Here is a 22,493-nt window from a genome sequence, read left to right as displayed (position 1 = left end):
CATACAGCTCAGGGTGCGACTAGCCCTCTGCGCAACTTTTCATGGAGTCTTTATGATTGAGACCCGCCGAGTGCCCACCATCCAGTCACCACCGGCAATAAATGATGTGACGTTGTCGATGCATTATATTTGCGTGGTCACATGGCCTGTGACGCATGTGCCGGATGGGTGTGGTGTGTGTGCAAACCTACCCTCAGGGAGTGGCCGTGACATGTTGACAACTAGAGCACTGACCTGCACACCAACAGCGAGTACGCCTGTGTCAGGTAGCTATGTGGGGGTGTGAAAACATGTTTTCTCAATGGATTTTCCATAGGAAACTTTAGGACAAGGCTACAGGTCAAACTTCTGAATGGAATTACGCCAAATTTGGTAGGGAGAAAGGTCATGGTCCAGAAAGCGCGCTTTCTTGCATCAAGTGAAAATATAAAAGAAAGGTCCCGGGGGCAATTTAATATACTGGAGCTCTGTCTGTGCGAGATAACCCTTTCACGTTCCCTCTTCCCAACATCACCACTTCCCAGCTATAGCTTTGGAAGCCAGTCCGTCGGCTCGCAGCTCTCTACCTTTGCGAGCTAGTACGCTGGTGTGCCTGTACCTCTACGAGCTACTATGCTGTTGTTCCTTTGGGAGCGGACGGCTCGTAGTACTGCATCTGTGAGTCGACTGGACGGGCCGCAGTTGGCCCTCTGCGAGCCTGGGTGTGAACTGTTCATAAGTCACACTACATAAGCATTGAAAAGCCATGTTGTGATTCAGTCCGTCAGCTGGCATCTGTCCGAGGCATTTCTGAAAACATACCGGAGTCCTTTCTGTGAGAGATACCGCTTTTTTGGGGGGAAAAACATTTTTTATTTGTGTTCATCTTCATTGCATCCTCATCATATTTCTACATACGTTACATAGTTACTAGCTGCCCACTGTCCATTAATTTCAGTGCTGCTATCTATTTCAAGCATAGTATTACTTAGTGTTGTCTGGACAGTCATTTGCAGTTTCCCGTAGCATACCAACAATTATTACATAATGATACAAGTGTTGATCTTCCCTCCCCAACGACATAGCTACTTCCCCATCCCACACCTATCCCACCCTCCAGTGTGCTCCAACTCAGTGTACAGTTCCCAATATAATCTGTTCTATAGGTGTTATGCCTAAAATGTGCCATCTCTGTGGAATGACCTCCATCCCCATGTTGCCTGCTAATCTCCATTTTCATAGCGCCACCAATCACAGTGTCCCTCCCACGATCCCCAGTGGTCAGTGGTCTAGGGGAGGGTTTGGTTCTTCCTCCAGGTGTCTATTGGGCCTGCGCAACGCCTCGACCAGCGCCTCCCAGGCGCGCGCCGTTTCCAACATCAACCTATGCGCCAGCCGTAGCTTAATCACACTTTCGCTTGCTGCCCACTTAAGAAGTTCATGCTTCCACCTCTGCGCCCTAGGTCCCTGTTTGTGTTTGTAATGGAGAGATACCCCTTTCACGCTGCCTCTCCCCACATCAGCAGGTAACGCACCCACTTCCCACATTACCAACATACCCCCCAACAACCTTCTTGGGCCCAGAATTGTCCCTGTGAGGTTGGACAAACAAGAATCGTAGTCATGTATAGATTTACATATAAAACATTTTATTTAAACTAAACAACAACAAATAAAACTGAAGGGAGTCTGGTGCTGTTGTCGCTGCCACGAAGTTGGGGTTACTGTCATTCAGAACTCAGGACACAGTTCCACATGTGGGATTGGCTTGTATTGAACAGGGTTAGTGCCACCACGTGTCGCGCCTTGTGTTGTACAAGGTTAGTGGCACCATGTGTCGCCGGCCTTGCATATGGAAATATGCTTGACTGATCAAAGGGAGTCTGGTGCTGTGGTCGCTGCCACTGCCATTCAGGACTCAGGACACAGTTCCACATGTGGGATCGGCTTGTATTGAACAGGGTTAGTGACACCATGTGTCGCGCCTTGTGTTGAACAGGGTTAGTGGCACCACGTGTCGCGGCTTGTGTTGAACAGGGTTAGTGGCACCACGTGTCAAAAATTCAAATTGCGAGCTCTGTTGCCCGCAGTCTAGACTGTTATTGAGTGTTTGTTTGCACTTGAAGATGAATTTGTTGATTGTACTAAAGCTATAACTGATATAAAAAAAGTTATTGAAGCAAGGATACTAATAGGATATTATGTAGGTTTTAGGCCTGTGATAGTTACTTGCCTAGTGGACTCTGTAATTAATGAAATGAAATATGTATAGAATACACTGTCGAAGTATATAAGCCTGTGATGCTGCTTGGTGCGGATGGACCGCAGTGGGAGCTATGTCTCTTGCCTACTGCGTCATCTGCAATTGCGACTGTATCTGAATTGTGAGCCCTACTGGCTGCAGTGTAGGCCAGAGGTAGCGGTGAGCAAGATCCCACAGCCACATGCATAGGTTGGTGGCCCCACCGGCCTGCATTGTTTAGGTTCAGTGGCACCACGTGTCGCCGGCCTTCCATATACAAATACGCGTCAATAATCGAAGGGAGTCTAGTGCTGTGGTTGCTGCCACGAAGTTGGGGTCACTTCCATTCAGGACTCAGGACACAGTTCCACATGTGGGATCGGCTTGTGTTGAAGAGGGTTAGTGTCACCACGTGTCGCGCCTTGTTTTGTACAGGGTTAGTGGCACCACATGTCACCGGCCTTGCATATGGAAATATGCCTAACTGATCAAAGGGAGTCTGGTGCTGTGGTCGCTGCCATGGACTTGGGGTCACTGCCATTCAGGACTCAGGACACAGTTCCACATGTGGGATCGGCTTGTGTTGAACAGGGTTAGTGGCACCATGTGTCGCGCCTTGTGTTGTACAGGGTTAGTGGCACCACGTGTCGCCGGCCTTGCATATGGAAATATGCATAACTGATCAAAGGGAGTCTGGTGCTGTGGTTGCTGCCACGGACTTGGGGTCACTGCCATTCAGGACTCAGGACACAGTTCCACATGTGGGATCGTTTGGCTTGAACAGGGTTAGTGGCACCACGTGTCGCCGGCTTGTGTTGAACAGGGTTAGTGGCACCACGTGTTGCAGCTTGCATTGAATTCTGACTCAATAAGTCCACGTGGCGATGACTTGTGGTGCAGTGAGTTAGTGGCAACTGAAGCACTCAGCATGTGCGCACCCTACGATGATACGTGGTCCAGGCGGGCCTCTTTACATGCTTTGAAAGAATCTTCATAGCAGTCAAAATTTCCAAGTATCCATTTCAGGCCTCCAAGGTTTGAAGAGTTGCAGAAGAGCTAAATAGAAAAACTCTCTGTTATCTGGAGTATCACAACTTAATTTCCTGTGATTAATCAAATTTCCTTTGGCATTCTTTAAGAAACATCCATCAGATTCAATTACAGCATATTTCCCTTCATTTATTTTTTCTGTAATTTTTTTTCTAAAACTATAATGTTGCAATATTTCATATAGCCATATGTCTTCCAGGTATGGACTTCTATTTGCATAGCATGCTAGGAACAGTAATTGAGTTATCTTGTATGTCCATATTTCCATTAAACATCTTCAAAATTACTGGATTGTAATCATTAATGTACTTCGATTCTTCTGTTCTTTTTATATTATAAGTATTTTTGGGTGATTTTCCAGTGATTGTATGCCTCACTGCTGACATAAAACTGTTCACTCTTCCTTGCGATGACTTATGGTGTACTGAGTTAGTAGTACCTTTGGCGCTCAGCGTGTATGCAACCTGCGATGATGCGTGGTCCGGGGGGCCGCACTCGGAGCAATGTCGTTTGTCTATTGAATTCGGCTTCAGTAAGGCCACGTGTCGATGACTTGTGGTGCACTGAGTTAGTAGTACCTTTGTTGCTCAGCGTGTACGTACCCTGCGATGATGCATGGTCCAGGAGGGCCGCACTCGGACCAATGTCTTTAGTCTATTGAATTCTGCCTCAATAAGGCCACGTGGCGATGATTTATGGTGCACTGAGTTAGTAGTACCGTTGGCGCTCAGCGTCTACGTACCCTGCGATGATGCGTGGTCCGGGGGGGCCACACTCGGACCAATGTCATTTGTCTATTGAATTCTGCCTCAGTAAGGCCACGTGGCGATGACTTGTGGTGCACTGAGTTAGTGGTACCTTTGGCGCTCAGCGTGTGCGCACCCTGCCATGATGCGTGGTCCGAGAGGGCAGCACTGGGAGCAATGTATCTTGCGTACTGGACTGCGTCATCTGCAATCGCTACTCCATCTGAATTTTGATGCCTGCTGTCCGCAGTGTAGATCGAAGGCAGTAGTCTGTAGAGACATAAGGCTGCGGTGCTGTGCCGCTGAGTTTGCAGGGGGCCTGTGTCGAGGAGACCTGCGGGCATGGCGGCAGCCTCGTGGCAGGGTGAGGCCCGTCGCTTTGGCACAGTTGTTGGTCTTCACAGTTCACAAGTGAACCACGCCCAGAGCCCTGGCCTATTTATTCACACTCCTACGCTGAAGTGGCGTACGTCGGACCAGCCCACTCCAGTTACGCTTATGCTTACAGGGGACGACGATACAGCTACATGACTGAGATCGTCCCTAGTGTTTGACGTAACATGGTTGGGTCCACTGTCCACAACACTACAAGAACCAGTAGTATTTGTGCACATGGAGAGGTATGTGTTCTGCATACTGAGATGTGTCCAGCACATCACCGCTACACTTTACATTGTGTGCATTATTATTCATGGGTGAATTGCTGCCTTCACATATAGTTTGTTCACACCTGTCCCAATATTCAGCTATTGTGTGGCTGAGGGGCCATGCCGTTTTCGGAAAGTTCCCTGTCTTGTTCTGCCTCGGTGGTAGAGGGGGGGGGGTCCTGGGGGTGGTGGTGGGTGTTGTGGCGTTCTTGTGTGTCAGAGCTGCTTGAGCAGCAGGTCTATGACATGTGTTGGTCTTCAGATGTGGCTCTGGGCTGGGCTCCCTTTCATACTGTATGTAGTTGTTTAATATTTAAAAAAAAAGAAGACATTAAATAATAAATACAAAAATACAAAAACAATTTTTAGGATATTAAAGTTACAAGATATAAAAAAAAAATCAAAATTACTGAGAAAAACATAGGTTTCAGGATGATTAAAATGAGAAAATAGTATTTTTTTAAAAATTCAAATTTACTGAAAAAAAGGATTGCCACATTTCCCAACATTGAGCTATTATATGGCTAAGGGACCATGCTGTTTTTGGAGGGTTCGCTGTCCTGTTTTGCACTGCCTTGGTGGTAGTAGGGAGAGGGGTTGTACGGGGGGAGGTCCTGAGGGTTGCGGCAGTGGGTGTTGTGTCCTTCTTGGGTGTCAGAAAAAACTATAGGTTAAATGAACATTATAATTAGAAGTTAGCATTAAAAAAACATTGAAATTCACTGAAAAAAATTGGTATCAGGCACGTTATAGATAGAAATTAGCATTTAAAAAACCTTTGAAATTCACTGAAAAAAACATAGGTTTCAGGCACGTTATAGTTAGAAATTAGCATTTAAAAAACCATAGAATTTCACTGAAAAAAACATAGGTTTCAGGGACGTTATAGTTACTTTGAAATTTGACTCATAAAACCAGAGAAATTCATCTGTTATAGTTAGTTGAGCTAACTATAACTTGCGCGCCCGCCAAGCACTGGTGATGATGTCACATATTACATCACTCACGACATGGTCAGTGACATCACTCATGACATTTATCTGGTTTTATATGAGTCAAATGTCCAAGTAACTATAACGTCCCTGAAACCTATGTTTTTTTCAGTGAATTTCTAAGGTTTTTTAAATGCTAATTTCTAACTATAACCTGCCTGAAACCTATGTTTTTTTTTCAGCAAATATAAATATATATATGTGTGTGCGTATGTGTGTGTGTGTGTGTATAGTATGTTTAGTCGAAACATTCCTTGATAATGTCTCAAGGTGGTATGTAGTTGTGACTTCTGTGATACACTTGCCACCAGTGAGTAAAAAAAACTTCATCTTTGTGTCAAATTGTGTGCTATTGTCACAGGTAACACACATTTGCTTCAAGCAAGGCGCCAAAGTGAGCACTAACTGTCAGTAGTGGCTGCTACGGGGCAGTAGTGGTGAGATGGGGGTTAAAATAAATAAAGAAAAAACTAAAAGTAAAAAATAAGCTTATCTGCTGGCCGCCACTTCTCCTCCGTCCTCTTCGTCTTCCGTTGAGGCAGGAACAGGAGGCACCCAGGCTTCTTAACTCTTCTAGCCAATCACAACACTGCTGATAGCAGGGTCGTGATTGGTCTGAGCGCCGTGGTTCAGCACTCAAACAGGGGCTGGTAGGCTGTGCATGTTCTCCACCCAGACAGCCTGGTGGGCCAAGTGGGCATGACGGTTTGGCCGGCCCAAGACAGCTGGCCAAACCTTCATGCGCACTTAGAGAGTGCCCACCACGTCTCCCCCTGCTCTGTTGGCAGTTCAGCCTACACCGCCACAGTGACATCACTCATGACATTTATCTGGTTTTATATGAGTCAAATGTCCAAGTAACTATAACGTCCCTGAAACCTATGTTTTTTTCAGTGAATTTCTAAGGTTTTTTAAATGCTAATTTCTAACTATAACCTGCCTGAAACCTATGTTTTTTTTTCAGCAAATATAAATATATATATGTGTGTGCGTATGTGTGTGTGTGTGTGTATAGTATGTTTAGTCGAAACATTCCTTGATAATGTCTCAAGGTGGTATGTAGTTGTGACTTCTGTGATACACTTGCCACCAGTGAGTAAAAAAAACTTCATCTTTGTGTCAAATTGTGTGCTATTGTCACAGGTAACACACATTTGCTTCAAGCAAGGCGCCAAAGTGAGCACTAACTGTCAGTAGTGGCTGCTACGGGGCAGTAGTGGTGAGATGGGGGTTAAAATAAATAAAGAAAAAACTAAAAGTAAAAAATAAGCTTATCTGCTGGCCGCCACTTCTCCTCCGTCCTCTTCGTCTTCCGTTGAGGCAGGAACAGGAGGCACCCAGGCTTCTTAACTCTTCTAGCCAATCACAACACTGCTGATAGCAGGGTCGTGATTGGTCTGAGCGCCGTGGTTCAGCACTCAAACAGGGGCTGGTAGGCTGTGCATGTTCTCCACCCAGACAGCCTGGTGGGCCAAGTGGGCATGACGGTTTGGCCGGCCCAAGACAGCTGGCCAAACCTTCATGCGCACTTAGAGAGTGCCCACCACGTCTCCCCCTGCTCTGTTGGCAGTTCAGCCTACACCGCCCCTACAGAGAAGTCCTGAAAAATAAAATGATAACATGCTATTATAATTTTATTTTTCCTGTGGTGCGGCGCTCCTCTGCCTTAGCGAAGGATTCACCCCTGCTAACTGTGTAAATGCATGCATTCTATTGTCAGAGGCAACCCACTTTTGTAGGGACACAACCTCATAACTGTGCTAGAGCACATACTATACTGTGGGTGAGAGCACTCTTTGGTGATGTCCTGAGAGAGTGTAGGGCCACTTAACAGCCAGCACTACATGCCAGTGAGTGTACCTCCTTGGGTCCCTGAAGTCTTTTGTTCCCCAGATGCTGTAGGCAGCTTCTTTAAGGCATTGTGTAAGAACGCACACTTTTAAACTAGAACTCTTGGATAATCAGTAGTGGATTTGACTTTACTACAGTGCGGGGTTCCCAAAGGTGTAACACTTCATTTGATTTGGCTCAGTTGTCTTTTAAGTCATTTTCTATTTTCTTTTTCTTCATTCCCTGTGGGACAGCTGCATCCTCTTTCTCTCAGAATGTGTCCCCTATTTGTTTGCTTTAATCCTCTTCCTGTTCCTTGTTTCTGAATCCACACCATGGACCCTGATTCCTTATTTTATTTTATTCCAACTGGTTTAATAATCTACTTATTAATCGTTACCCACGAGGTCATTAGGATGGTCAAAATAGTCCTTCTTGGTAAGAAATACATTCTTGGATCATTGATTGCTCACCAAGTGCTTGTACAAGTACAACTAAAGGGAGGAAGCAGATCAATTTTTCTTTAACAAATATGTTATCAAGGTTTAAAACAAGCACCTGTTCAATGACCAATGCATCATCATTGGACAAGAGCTTTCATCCTCCATTCTTCAATATGTCGAGTTTAGGTTTTTGCTCTTCATTCTGGGGCTTGTAGTGTTGTTTATCCCAATATAAAATCAGGACTGTAAGTCCCACAATACGAAGATTGGTCTTGGGATACTTGAGAACTCTGACAAATTAGATCTGGTACAAACACCACGCATTATAATAGCACCTAAACAAAAGTGCTCCAATAAATCATATGTGTGCAAAGGGGTCTTTCTGAATCACCTGAGTTAGGTGCCAGTTACTAGTTCTAAATACCAACTAAAATAGGAATTCCACCCAAAACTGTATTATGCAATTGCTGCATAGATTTCCAGTGTCAAATTAAGACATTTTTACAGTAGTGCTGATTCTGTAAATAATACTTCGTTCCATAGGGGATTTGGGAGATCACTGGTAATCCCCGGTTTACACTGTGTATTGCTGTGGTCCTATGGCATCGATAATGCTGAATGCAGTGTTACCGCTACAATAGTGCTGCAAAGACTAAAAGAAGACCTTTAACATGTAAAATTACAAAGCTTGATAGCTAGCACGATGGAATGTCTGACGGAAGAGTAAAAAAGGATGACTAAGGATAATTCTAGTGCAAAACCGTTCACAATAACCAGTATATTGGATATGCGGCTTCTTATTCATCAACTACTGTACGTCTACCTTAATGAGATGTTGACCTACCTACTGAGGGAAAAACAAAAAGCTTCAAACATAAGGGAGATGGCAAAACTAGGGGTGTATGAAATTATAATTATAGGTGTGCAAAATTACGCCTGTGAGCTATTTACCATGCCCACGTGGCTGGTGCAAAATGGGCCCGCCAATGTCATTGTTGAAATTTTGTATTTAAAATCAATAAAAAAACACATGGTTTCCAGGAGTGGCATCCATGCTTCACTTGGTTAAAAGGCCCTGACAAGGCCCATGGCCAGAGCTCTTGGCCTATGGTGAGGGCTCCTGGGACCTGGTGTCCATGCGCCCGCTGCTGTGCCTCAGAGTGTTGGCTTCCAGAGGCCTGTTGATGGTTTTCCTGATTAATGAGGATAAGAAGCTGTGGTTGGGTGTAATGTAGGAGCCTCTGTTTCTGAGCTCCCCTGTTTCGTTGAGTCTAAAAGCACTGAGCAGGCCCAGGGTCTATGTCCAGGTCTGCGTAGTCCCTCCATGGCCCTCAAATTAAGTAGAAATACTTTACAGGAGGCACGGTGCAACTTGATGGCCAACATTTGGGCCCAGCCAGGCTGCCCTTGAAGTCCAGATGAGTACTCATTTGAAGCTGCAACTTAGTCAGGGCTCCTGGAGGTCTGATAAATATGCTCAAATGTCTCCCTCTGTCACCCGATGATCATGCACTACAAGAAAGGTTAGTGGCCTTCCTCTGGATAATTAGAAAAAAGGTACTTGGGTCCTGTAAGTCATCAGTTTGTTCTCAATGGGCACTGTAAATGTCCTGGGAAGCCCACGCTGGGCCTTTGTCTGCCTTCCATTTGTGCCTGAGGGACCATTCCAGGAGCCAACCTTCTTGGAGAGCAGGCAGTGTAAACATCCAATACAGATGACCTACTCAGGGACCGTATTACCAGCACCATCCGGTGACCAATGCATACTTGGTTCATTTATGGATGGACTACATGATCAGCCTGTTGTTTCTAGCAAAGAGCTTCTATCCTGCTTGAGACCATCCAACTCGAGTGTGCGCCTTTTGGGGAAGCCTACCTGTCAAGTGGTCCTTCCCATCCAGCAGACCAATGGCCAAGCTGCCTGGCATCTTGCCCCAAGTGGTCTGACCAGAGTGGATGGTGATTGGTTGGTGCAAGACCTAGATGTAGCTGGTGTCCCCGGCCTTATGGGTCACATAATTTCCTTTTCGCTGGCTCGTACTGCTGGTGAGGCTGGAACCTCCTGTGTCTGACTCACGCTGCCCCTCTTACCTACCTTTGCATTCAGTCATTGCAGAGTAAGCAGGGCCACAGGTGCCCACATGATTGCCCTGTATATCCAGCCCAAATAGGTAGAGGGGCTTCCCCACCCATACAGGCTCCCAAGGGGTATGAAGGTTGGTCTGGGATAAGCACATGCGTCCTACTCCAGCAGGTGTTGCTACCTGGTTGATCCTGCCAGTAGCATATGCTTGTCTCAAACATTATACAATGCACGTGGAGATACACACGATTGGTAGAGTGATATTGCAAATGGCTCATTAAATCAGTTATGGTTCCATGGTTACAAAGATAAAAGTGATCATTATTGTTTGGTGACCACCAGTAACTGGGAATCAGTTTGATTCTGGAGCCTCAAAATGGCTATCACACCAAAAAAAACAGCACACATGCAAATTACCACTCCAGACGACTCAGGGTGGTAGTGTAGAAAAATAATGATACAGGACTCTTTTGAGGCCCATAGCTGGAATGGGCACACTTTAAACCTTTAACTAAGATCATTTGGAAGGCGTGCCTGGTGCCAATAGCTACAGTAATTCCATCTCCAATAACATATATTAAAATTGCTGCAGTTAAAAAGCTTGCAGTTGGATCTTGGGATTGAGCTGGTGATCAGCAGTGAGGCATGCTACTGCCAGTCCCAGTCCCTGCCTCTCGGCACACCCTTGATGCTCATGACTAAGTGTCCTCAGGATCCGAAGCATTTACTTTAAAAAAAATGAGTGTGTTCAAAGCAGACCTGTTATCAGAATACTTCAGTTAGGAATAATGAAAATGGGCATTGGTTCTATTTTGTTGGCTTTCAGAAATGGAGCCAGGTTTATGGGGGATAGCCGGGGCGTTCATATTGGAGCGGTACAAGATGGACGAAAGTGAAAGCGTTTGCCAACAATGTTTTAATTAATGAAGAAAACAAGTTGGAGGTTTTAAGATGATCAGATATCCTCATAGTTCTGACCATAGACAATGCTGACTAGCAACACCCATGACCCACAAAGCAGCATCTAGGAAACCAAAGTCTTTGGGTTCCAAGGGGAGTATGATTGCAATGTTGAAACTTAAAGGAATTGATAGAAGGGCACCATCATGAATGGGGATTGCAGCCTTATTTCATTTAACACGGGAAACCTTAACTGGCCCGGACATGGAAAGATTTGTGGGCTGAGGAGCATAGAAGTTCTTAGTTGGTTGAGGGATTTTTCTGGGTAATTCTGAGTAAAAACAAAGAGACTCCTTCATGCAAACTAGTTACGCGACACCCATCAGCCAGAGTTCTGCTTAGAGGAATAAGTGGTATTTAGTCACATGATATTGATCAATAGCAGGGCTGTAATGCCTTTAATTGACCGTGGCAGCACACAAGCTACAATGCATGGATCATCATATGTCTAGCCTTTGCCAACAGGTGTGGGTAACCCACTGAACTGCATTTGTGATATGGATTGGGTATTGCAATTATTTCCCAGGAACGATGAATTCCAAGTAAGTGCAGGTCATAAACTTGCATTTATTAAGTCCCTGGAAATTGAACACTCTGCTCTTGCTGAATAGATGGCTTAGTGGTCCTCAGATGAGCCTGCTGGGATCGGTAATGGCCCTGGCAGAGCACCAAGAAGATCAAACTTGACTGTCTAGAGGATGTAAGTTGTAACAACGATTATGTAGCTGAGTCTGCGGAAAGGTCATTGGCAGCGGAGTGGCCAGAGTGTCAATGGCCTGCCTCAGCCACCTCCCAGACAGAGCCAAACACATGGCCTGGCACTTGTCAGCAGAGGGGTGTGCAAGGACTGGGTGCAGGGAAGTCTCCTCTCCACAGTTTGGAGGACCTGACTGATACACACAAGAGTTGGGGACAGGTACCATTGTCCAGTGAGCCCTTGCCAGATGGAACCCAATCTTACCCAGTGAGATAAAGTGGGTTACTGGTTGAGGGGGTTGAAACCCTACTCAAGCAGCAATCACAATCCTTGTCAGGGTGAGGCACAAGCAAACCCCAAATTAACGTCTGCTCAACCCTCTGGTAGCTTGGCGCACACAGGCTTAACTTAGAGGCTATGTGTAAAGCATTTATACAGCATTTCAAACAGTAATAAAGTGACAACACAACACAAGAAAAATCCCACGCCAATTTATAAACACAGAGTACATTTTAATACATAAAACAAGACCAAAATGACAAAAATCCAATCAATAGGACCGGAGATATGCAGGTTTAAAGATTTCAGTAAGTATACCACCATAAAGTCCAAAATGCCAACTGAGGATATCTGGTCACACTGAACTGGGAAAAGACACAAGTTCAGGGTGACTGCGATGCAGCACAGGCCGACTACAGGGACCCAGGTAGGCCAGCTGAACCTTAAATCCTGGTTGCAGAGCATTGCAAGGTCCTGCATCGAGGATGCGCCGCACAGCTGAGGATATGCATTGGGTCTGAGGATCTGTGATGTGAGGTCCTGCATCATCTTCGAGGAGCCCGTCAATGAGGGCTTGTGATGCGAAGTCTGGTGTTGAGGGTGCGTCGTGTAGTTGAGGTGATGCATTGGTTCTGAAGAGTTGTGAGGCTGCGATGCGGGCATGTGAGTTCTATGCACCATCTCTCCATCACCCAGGGACACTAGGTTAACCTCTACACTACCCCATTCCTTCTGAGGCAATCTCCTGTTCTGGACCAGCGGTCAACTGCCTTAGCAAGCTTCCTGGTGTCATTGAGCTTGCTATCAATAAGGTGCTGGCGCAGATCTGCAAAGCAAAGACTGAATATGCAGTCTTTTGCAACAAATTGTACAGCCCCTGGTAATCATTTACTTCACAGCCCTTCACCCAACCATCCAGTGCCTTGCAAAAGGAACCCATCCAGCCCACCCAGAACTTATGGGGCAGTATTCGGATGTCCCTAAACTTCTCCGTGTAATTCCAGAGGTGAGGCCATATTTCCTTACAAGGGTTTCATTTATGGGGGGTTACTTCATCCTCTCACCCTTCTCTAGGGCCAGTAGGGCATCCCTCCCCTCACTAGGAATATGCTTCCAGAGGCTAAACCTCAATTCTCCTCATGGATCTTATGCATCTGTAAAGCAACCTCACAAGCTTTAAACCACTTGCCAATGTCATCCCCCACAACAAAGTCAGGCACCAGCCCTTTAGGAATATGGATCCTTGTGTCACAAGTGGGCATTGTAGGTACACTGCCACCATCACTGCTGGACCGTGCCTGCCTGTCCTTGATGTCCAGCTTCTAAAGGCTCCTCTCATAAGCCAACTGTTCCAAAGCAATTCTTTCCTACATGGACATTTTCTTTTCTTCCATTGTCATTTTCTTTTGCTCTGCCTCCATGGCCAGTCTTTTTTCCTTCATTTTTAAGTGGGCTGTCTGCTGCCTAAACTCCCGGTCTGCCTTCCTGTCTGCCAGCTCTTCTGGGGACAGGCCTCAAGAAGACAGACTGTTCTCTGCTCTGGCACAGAGTCCACCTCTGGGGTCAAATGTTCCCCCTCAGCGAATTGCTGCATCTCAGGGCTAGTGTCCATCCTCCCCATCCTGATCCTCGGTTGTAACTGGCAGCTGGAGGGCCCTCACACATGCCCTAAGAGCCTTTTGGAGCTCCACCATTTTTGCCTGATAGCCCCCGCTCTTTACAAAAAGTCCTTGAACTCAGACACTGTGTAGCTCTCCAGATTGAGGAACCCAACTTCCATTTTTCCAATGTAAAGTCACAGGCACAAACAAGCAGGTAGAGTAAAGGTGAATTTGGAAAAAAACAAAAAAGGCCAATCAAAGGAGAATTTAAAACTCAAATTGGTCTCAGATTATTTATCTGGGCTTTTCAGTGTAAAACAAAATAACTGTATGGCACTTCACATACAAGTCCTAATCCTCACCACTGATCACCAATGTTAGAAATTGGGTTACTGGTTGAGGAGTGCTGATTCTGCTTGGGATTGCACTGCAGAGGAGATGCATTGGTTCTGCTGGATCTACAGATGGGCTGACAGAGCACTTACAGGCCCACTTCGAAAGGTCCAGTACAGGAGTGGCACTACTAGGCGGGTAGGACTCACAGATTTCAGAGCCCAAGTGCTGGGTTCAATGTTGTTGGAGTCTTCTGTCCCTGAGGCTCTAATCAGGAGGCCAGTCAACTAGCACTTGGAGTCACTTTGGGGTCCTGGGTTCACCAAATGTAGGTATGGTCCATCTCACCTAGACAGGAGGGAAAGAGGCCCGCATAGCAGGGCAGCAGTCCTTCAGAGCAGTAGTCTACCAGAGTGGTAGTCCTTTCAGCAGCACAGCAGTCCTTCATCCTGGCAGAGTGTGCCCAGAAGTGGACTGAAGACTGGGTGTCTGGGGTCCAATATTTATACCTGGGCCTTCCTTTGAAGTGGGAGAAGCTTCTACAGGTTTTCCTTTGAAGTCCTAAGGTCCCATGCAGGATTGGTGGAGCCACATGATATTGCCCCACAGGGGGAAGACCAGTGACTTTGTCCAGTGGATGTGATAACCCAAAACACTGCCAAATGGTCAAATATATGTAGGATTCTGTCTATGGAGAAGGTCAGATTGGTCAGGTAGAACAAGATATTGTCAGTGTAGAGACAGATACCTTCCTCCCACTCCCCTCAGCACCTCACCCCCCGCAGCAGCGGGTCCTGCCGGATCCAGACTGCGAGTGGCTCGAGGGCCAGCATAAACATCATGGGGGAGAGGGGGCAGAAATGCCTTGTACCCTTCTGCAGGGCAAAACCACTCACTTCCCCAACTTGCAGAGTGCCTGTCACCCAAAAGATTTTGTGGTGTGGGATTTCTAGCTCTGCCGCTGTAGAAGCTGCTCAGGATAAGTGGTTGGAGTGTAGTATCCCCACTATAGTTTGGTAGGTAGAAAAAATAATGACCCAAGAAGTACCATGTACCCTCTATTGTAACACTCCCTCACATATGAAGAACTCATCTGACATATTGTGCTCCCCCATAGAGCATAAAAAAAGTTGCAGCCTCCTGCACCTCTCATATATAAACTTCTCATATATCCTTGGGTAAGTCACAGGCTTGCTGCTGGTCTGGGGAGGCCGTTAGCCTTGTTTCATGGTGCGCCTGCTGTCACCTGCTCCTCTGGTCTTTAGCACCCTTCTGGCCTGCCACAGGACATCCCTCGATCCAGTTCCATGGACAGATATAGCATCATGTAATGTATGTCCTTGGCGCTCAGGACACCTCTTCTTTTGCACCTGGAAGGTGTAGTCCAGGAAGAAGCGAATATTTGCATTTTCAACCTGTAGATCACCTTGCATGTGGGTCACCTGCAAGAGTGCATCCCGGTCCTTGTAGTTTAGTATCTTGTCGATTATAGTTCCGGGAGGGGCACCCACTCTCAATCATGGGTCTGGCATCCTGTGAGCTCTCTCCATCGAGAAAAGATTAGAAAGTTTCTCAGGACGAAGGGGATTTAGGATAAGAAATTCCAGGAAGAGGTGATCGATTGGTCCCTTTGTGCATTCCGGTACTCCTACGACCCAAATGTTATTGCACAAGCCCTTCCTTCTTAGCCTTCCAACCTCGCATTGATGACTTCATTTTGTTTTGTAAGGGTTTGCACTTGTTCCTCCAAACATTGCATCATGGATTACAGGCCATTTATTTGCGCTTCCGCCACCATCTCAGTGATTTTCCTCAAGTCTTCTCATAGCAGGTTGATGTCTATTGGGACTGCATACAATTTAGGCACAATTTTGCCCCTAAGGTCTTGGATTGCAGACATTACTTTGCGCAATGAGAGTTCATCCATCGTTCTTAATGACTTGTCCTAATCGCCTCTATCTGCTTCATTTGGTCCCCTTCGAGGTGTCGCCATTATCACTGTGTAATTGTTCAGTTTGTTGGTTTACGTTAGTTTAGGGGCACGATTCCTGACCATGACCCCAAGAACTATCTTAGATTGTTGAGCATATTTAAAAAAAATGCACAGCCTTCCTTCATAGCCCATTTTTTATTCATTAGAGTTGACCTTATGAATTGATCCATGTTCAAAATGCAATGAAAATATATTATATAATATATTATTAGCTGCAGCTTGTTGATGGCTTCTGATATTGACACACCAAAAGCAATTTGATATTTCAAAGAATTCTTGGGGTTGACCACTTCTTGGCTATTGATCAAAAGGGTCCCTATGTTAACCTCTTGGATATCCAAAGATTTTGGAGTAGATGCCTCACCCACTTATCGTGTCATGCTTCATCATCGGCGCTTATCCACACCCTGGTAGGATGCTATCACCAGGGTGAACTCAACCAAAGATCGAATTGGAGTTCTTAAAATAAATCAAACTGGAAAAGCAGAGATCCAGGTGAAAATTGACTGTTAAAAATACCAGCAGGTATACCCAATGGTTTCCTTCATTCATGAACTTTTTGTGACAAAAGAGAACATAACACACTTGCGGAATATTAAGCACATAAACAGCAACCAAATAAAGTGGAGAGTAACAGATCATTCAGCCCTGTATTGGTTAAATGTGCTTAGCTGATGAAATCAAGTAGTTTTGTCCTGTTGCTGTACTCTACAGTGTACAAGGAATTAAAGAAATTGTGTGAATACATCATTTACATTTCTCGAGTGGTCTTCTTCATTTCTCATTGGACTAAATCAATTGATTTGATTGGGCTCCTTTGGGTTTCCACCACTCCAGTGCACTGCGGTGTGCCTCAGGAGCCCATCCTATTCCAACCATGCTCAATCTTTACATGGCATTACTGGGGCCTCTTTTTGCTGAACTCAATGTTGCCATCCATCAGCATGTTGATGACACCCAATTTTATCTAAAGGCTCAGTGTAGGCTGATGTCCATCACCTGAAGAGTTGCCTCTCATTGATTGAAGCATGGATGGCTGTGGCTAGTTTAAAATTTTCAAAAAGACACAGTTTCTTCGTTTTTCCTTCGACAAGGTTAATCTTTCCATACAATCCTGAATTAATGACTTTGTTGCTTAAATTAATTTAAAGGCATTTAGCAATCGCAAAGGCTACAATTCACAAAATCAAAGGGATTGCAACAGCAAAAAAAAATTGTTATGCACTAAACACATAACTAATTGCAATTTAGAAATGTTACGCTGTTCCTTCCAAATTGAGATTTGTTAAGGTATGCATCAATGTTTTGTGACCGAAATCCTGTTGCAAAACATTGAAATTTTACCAACACCTTCCCTTTTGTGAATGTTAAAACATCAAGGTTGTTGGAAAATAGGAAATGGTCCACTAGACCACTGCTAACTCTGAAACACAAAATAGAGCCTGCATTAAAAAAAAGTTGATTTTATTTCAAATGTGTTCGCAGCTGATGTCTGCTGACCCTAGAAGGCCACCATCCTTATGATGGCATCTAATTGTTGTAAGTGGAATTTACGTCCTATCTCATGAATATTGATGAGGTATGTTGGCATGCGACCAACTAAGGTTCAGGATTTCACGAAATTACATTATTAGCACATAGGTCAGCTTGCAAAGTTCCTTTCCATTCATAAAACAATTGATGTTCAATTTGCAAGCACTTTTTGCAAATGTAAATTTCAGGTCCTTGGTTTTATCATGACCACACATGATTAATGTAAGAAAAGATTGCCACAAAAGTTTAAACTGCACAATTCCAGTTATTTCATCTTCAGTAAGTTATTCTCTTTGTTTAAGACTGCTGTTCATTGTCACCAGTGCTGGAAGTGATGAGCGTGCCTTTAGCACTGCTGAAACTTCGGTCTGGGATCTCTGTACTAGGCATTTAGTGTAGGGATGCATCATAGAAGTTTGACCTGGCTTATTACTCACGAGTCTTCAGAAACTCCAGACAATGTGCAGAACTGCCCCAATCAAAGTTAGCACTGCTGTGTCAAGACCCTGTACCACAAAAAGCAAGATGGAGGAAAAGAGGAGTAGCAAGCTGTAAATGCCTCCTCAAAGTATACAGGACCAAAAGCATCAGCTTAATTCTGAGGAGGGGACAGCTCCTAGAGTAGATTTTAAGCAAGAAGCCATCTTAGTCAACTAGCTTTCCACCTTCTAACAGAGGCAGGGCAGTACAATTATACAGGAAAGGTACAGAGGATTCAGGTGAGCACACTGATTCCTTTGCAGATGAATACACCTTCCTATCACCATCTTAAATCCATACTTTCCCAGTTGCTTTAAAAAAATGCTATTAATTACAGAAAGTAAAGTACACCCATCATCCTTATAGAATGCAAAATACTGCCCAGTCGTATAAGTGTCTCAGCTAGTCGTAATACTCCAAACAGTATTATCCATCACATAACTAAACAGAACCTGAAATGATGGTAAGTCCCACCAGGGTTGTATTTTAGTCAATGAGATTTGGACATGTGAACCTTACATTTCCCAGCTAAAAAGGTAGTGGGTAGCAGGGTGGAGGGGTGAGGAGACCAAGGTTTGGGATGGAGTGTTTCTATGAAGAACAAGGTGAGTACTCATTTGCAGTACGTGGACCTCTGCCTAGAGTGGCACAATGTGGGAAAACGGATGGGTTGGAATGCTTCTCTGAGAGATTGCCACTGGTTGCACTATTTTCGAGCATTCATCCCATCACCGTTTGGGTGTTCGATCGCTAGTAATGGGACTGGAACTTGAGGCTGGTGCAGCTTTCCAATCCTACTACTGCAAATGTTTGTGAATTCCAAAAAGTAGTACATTTGAACCTAGCCGAGGAGTACATTTAAGGTGCAAATTTACTACTTTTGTTTTGTATACTGGTCACTATATATATTTAAGATCCTATTCCAAAAAATAAACAAATTCACCCCTCTTACTGAAAATGAGAACAACTATAAAAAAACTGAAACAGACACAGCAGACATGACTCAGGGCTCACTTAGCCAACTACCAAAACAAGAATGCATTTTAGGGGTGTCACATCCTAAACACCCATGCTGAAGCAATACCCCTGCCCAACCCACTTGGACCAGGTAGTTCTCCCTGGGAACTCTTCACTATGCTCACTTACAACACAACAGCCTGGAGACCCTGCATCCCTTTAAATACATTTGCATTGCTCTACAACAAGAACCCTTGATGGTAGAGTGGTCAAATCAGTGCATGTACCTTGGGCTAGATTTTCCTAATCCTCACTTTTTACAAGTCATTTTTATCAAGTGACTGACTGCCCCATGTACTAAGCCCAAGGTACAAATAGAGGAGGGCATGCAGGCAAATTAATAGGGCGAGCCGAACCAGAGGCGACACTTGGGTGAGGCTTGACTTTAGCAGTTCGTGCACGAGCTGAGGCATGACAATGTTTGGCATGTACACCGTACAACAAACATTGTTTAAAAATGTGATAGAATCTCTCGAAAATTTAAAAAAGTGCATTTCTTTAACATGCAGAAACGTTTCACCTTAGTACATCAGATTGTATCACTGCATAGGGAGACAGTAATAGTTTTACAAACATTCATAACTCTTCCCCCACACATGACAATGCCATTAGTGAACTAAGAGGAAAGTTCCGGAAACACTAAACGTGGCTGATATTCTTATTACAGATGGAGCAATATTTTAGTCTATTAAATCAAATATAAGAGGTGCCTGTACAGTGCACATCTTAAACTCAAGTAGTTAAAAGTGTGCTCACATGTGATAGTAAAGAAAAAGAAGGCCCTGTGAAACAAAATGTGTGTTTAAGATCACACAAATTGAACAAACACAGAAGCCGGCATTGATTACAGCTTATATTGTTTCACATTTGGAAAATTCAGCCACCAGATGGGTATCTCTCTGTCTCTCTCTCAATTTGATATCAAATGTCTCAGTTTTGTCTCTCATTCTTGGCTTCAGACGAAAACAAGATCGACACAGGGATAGCAGATCTGACACTGGTCCTCCAGACTCCACTACCAAGCCAAGAATGTATTTTTTTGGGGTTGTCACACTCTAAACACTCCCGCCCGATGCTACGCCCATGGGTCCCACACAAAATAAGATTAACATGGGATTGATCTTAAAGAGTGCCTCAATCAATACCAATTTATGTGACCTTTGATGGGACTACCGAACGCTCAGGTTATGATAGAAGACTCCTTTTCCTTAGAGTAACACTATTCCACACTGCCTCTGCAATACACAAATTATTCCCCACCTCGTGTATTTTATATAGCTGTCAGTAAATTTTAGCCCTACAAATATTTATCCGAAAATAGAAATTGTGCCAATAGCTTGAAATGTGTCAACCACTGGCCGGATTGCTATCACCTGATGAGCATTATTATTAGAGTTATATCTACATTGAAGGCGTATCATGTGTTGGCCTTACTGTGGAAAACTACCCCCTGAAGTGGCAATCTTGAAAGAGTGGAAATTCACCATTCTGTAATTTGTTAAAGCCTTAGAGCCCGCTGCCGAGGACTACAGCAGTTGTTAAAGGCCATAAACCAGATGAGGGAGAGGGACTTTTACCACCAGTATAGCCTGAGGCATAAGGTCTACAAGGCTATTAGAACATTTCATCCACTGAGGGTAGAATGTTAGAAATTAGGGCCGGTAGAAGCCTGCAGAACAACATTCTAATGTTGATTTTCTTTCACAGCTACTGCTGTGAACAAAGGTTTCTCGGGGTTTGAGGGGATTTAAATCCCCTCGGGCTCCGAGAGGCCTTTGTTTTGACCAAGTGTGGCAGAATGTTAAAAGCCTTAGAGCACTTCTAGCGGGCTCTATGGGCCATTAAAAGCCCACTCCCTTGTTAGAGGCCCTCCCATTCGTCTCGGAACTTTAATACTGGAGTGGGCCTTTAATGGCTGGAAGAGCCCGCTAGGTCGGGCTCTGAGGCTATATTAGAGGATTGGAATGTTGAAAGCTCCAAGACAATAAAGTGACCCAGGGCCAATAACATGGGCGTGACTGCAACAAAATGCCTGGGGTCGTGGAAGTGAGATCACATAACATCCCTTTGATCCAATGACATCACGGGAAGTGACATCATATGATCTGACAATCAGTCCTCCCAGGAAACTGATGTCACACGACCTTAATCCAGGGGACATCACAATAATTGACAATGCTGAAGAACAAGACTCTTAAATGCACATTTATATAATTACACAAGTTACTAACTTAGATAAATGTCCATTTTATATATTGCCTCATTTTAAATATGGCAGTGACTTGATAGAAACATTACATATTTCCATTTTTTATTGCTTGAAAAATGATCCGTTTGAAAATATAGTGCCATTGCACCACAAAATAATACTGTGAAGCCAAAGTAATTATACCTCAAACTCTTCCTTTAAAAGTTTTTGTAGTATATACCTTAAGCATAAAAAAGATTTAAAAAAAAAATGTGTTTTGTATTACCTAATGTGTACCAGTGTAAACAATGCTATTGCTATCAGTAGCAGACTGGACTACGGAAACGCCCTCTACGCAGGAGCCTCGGCCAAACTCCTGAAACGGCTCCAACGCATTCAGAACACCTCCGCACGCCTGATCCTCAACATCCCTCGCCGCAGCCACATCACACCCCACCTGAGAGACCTGCACTGGCTCCCCGTCAACAAGAGGATAACTTTCAAGCTTCTCACCCACGCACACAAGGCACTCCACAACACCGGACCAGCATACCTCAACAGCCTACTCAGCTTCTACACCCCCGCCCGCCAGCTCCGCTCCGCCGACCACTCACTCGCCACTGTCCCCCGCATCCAAAGAGTGACTGCCAGCGGCAGATCATTCTCCCACCTCACCGCCAAGACAAGGAACACCCTCCCCATCCTCCTCTGGCAGACCTACTGACCTTCAGAAGACTCCTCAAGACCTGGCTCTTCGAACAGTAGCAGAATTCCCCCACCCCTTAGCGCCTTGAGACCCTCACGGGTAGTAGTGCACTTTACAAATGCTCTGATTGATTGATTGATTGATATAAATCATTCCTTAGCATTGTTAACACATTTTGATTAGCGTCATTTGTAAGGCATTAATTATTGCTTACTAGGAAGGTGAGGTTTTAATTCAAACATATACTTTATGATATTTTTACAATAATAAAAATCTGCAACATTTAAAAACGTTTTTTTTTTTACATTTTATTCAGCCGAGTTACTCTGACATATACTTACTTTACTGAGGTGAAAGTTGAATACTTCAGTTCAGTGATGCAGGAACAATTTTTCATTGTGGGGATGCTGGCCACTGACATCCACTCTTTAAAAACATGGAAGATTTATCTGTGTTGTTGAACATGCTAGTGTAGCAGTACTATACAGATGTTGCCCTTCCAATCAGCTACAATTAGACTCACCCCAAAGGTATCTTCCAAACGTGGGCTATAGCAGTGCCTCTGTACACACATTTTTCTAAATATGAAGGTAAACCGTGATATGATTGAGTCTGGTGAGCATATTCCCCATCAAAGTATCTATTGGATACAGACAATTCACAAAAGCAACTAGTGAAGTTGAAGGGCTGTCTA

General features: G+C 44.6%; 1 protein-coding gene and 1 pseudogene across 1 annotated transcript in view; both read left to right on the top strand.

Moving 5' to 3' along the window:
* The window catches only part of LOC146812678 (cadherin-like protein 26), a 391,422-nt gene that overhangs the window by 286,426 nt on the left and 82,503 nt on the right, over positions 1 to 22,493 (top strand). The window lies entirely within an intron of this gene.
* Positions 10,191 to 11,720, top strand: LOC146812679 (18S ribosomal RNA; annotated as a pseudogene).

Source organism: Triturus cristatus, chromosome 7 (genome assembly GCF_964204655.1).
Source record: "Triturus cristatus chromosome 7, aTriCri1.1, whole genome shotgun sequence".
NCBI classification, from domain to species: Eukaryota; Metazoa; Chordata; class Amphibia; order Caudata; family Salamandridae; genus Triturus; species Triturus cristatus.
The sequence above is the reverse complement of the archived record's forward strand: the minus strand, read 5'-3'. Positions and strand labels throughout refer to the sequence as shown.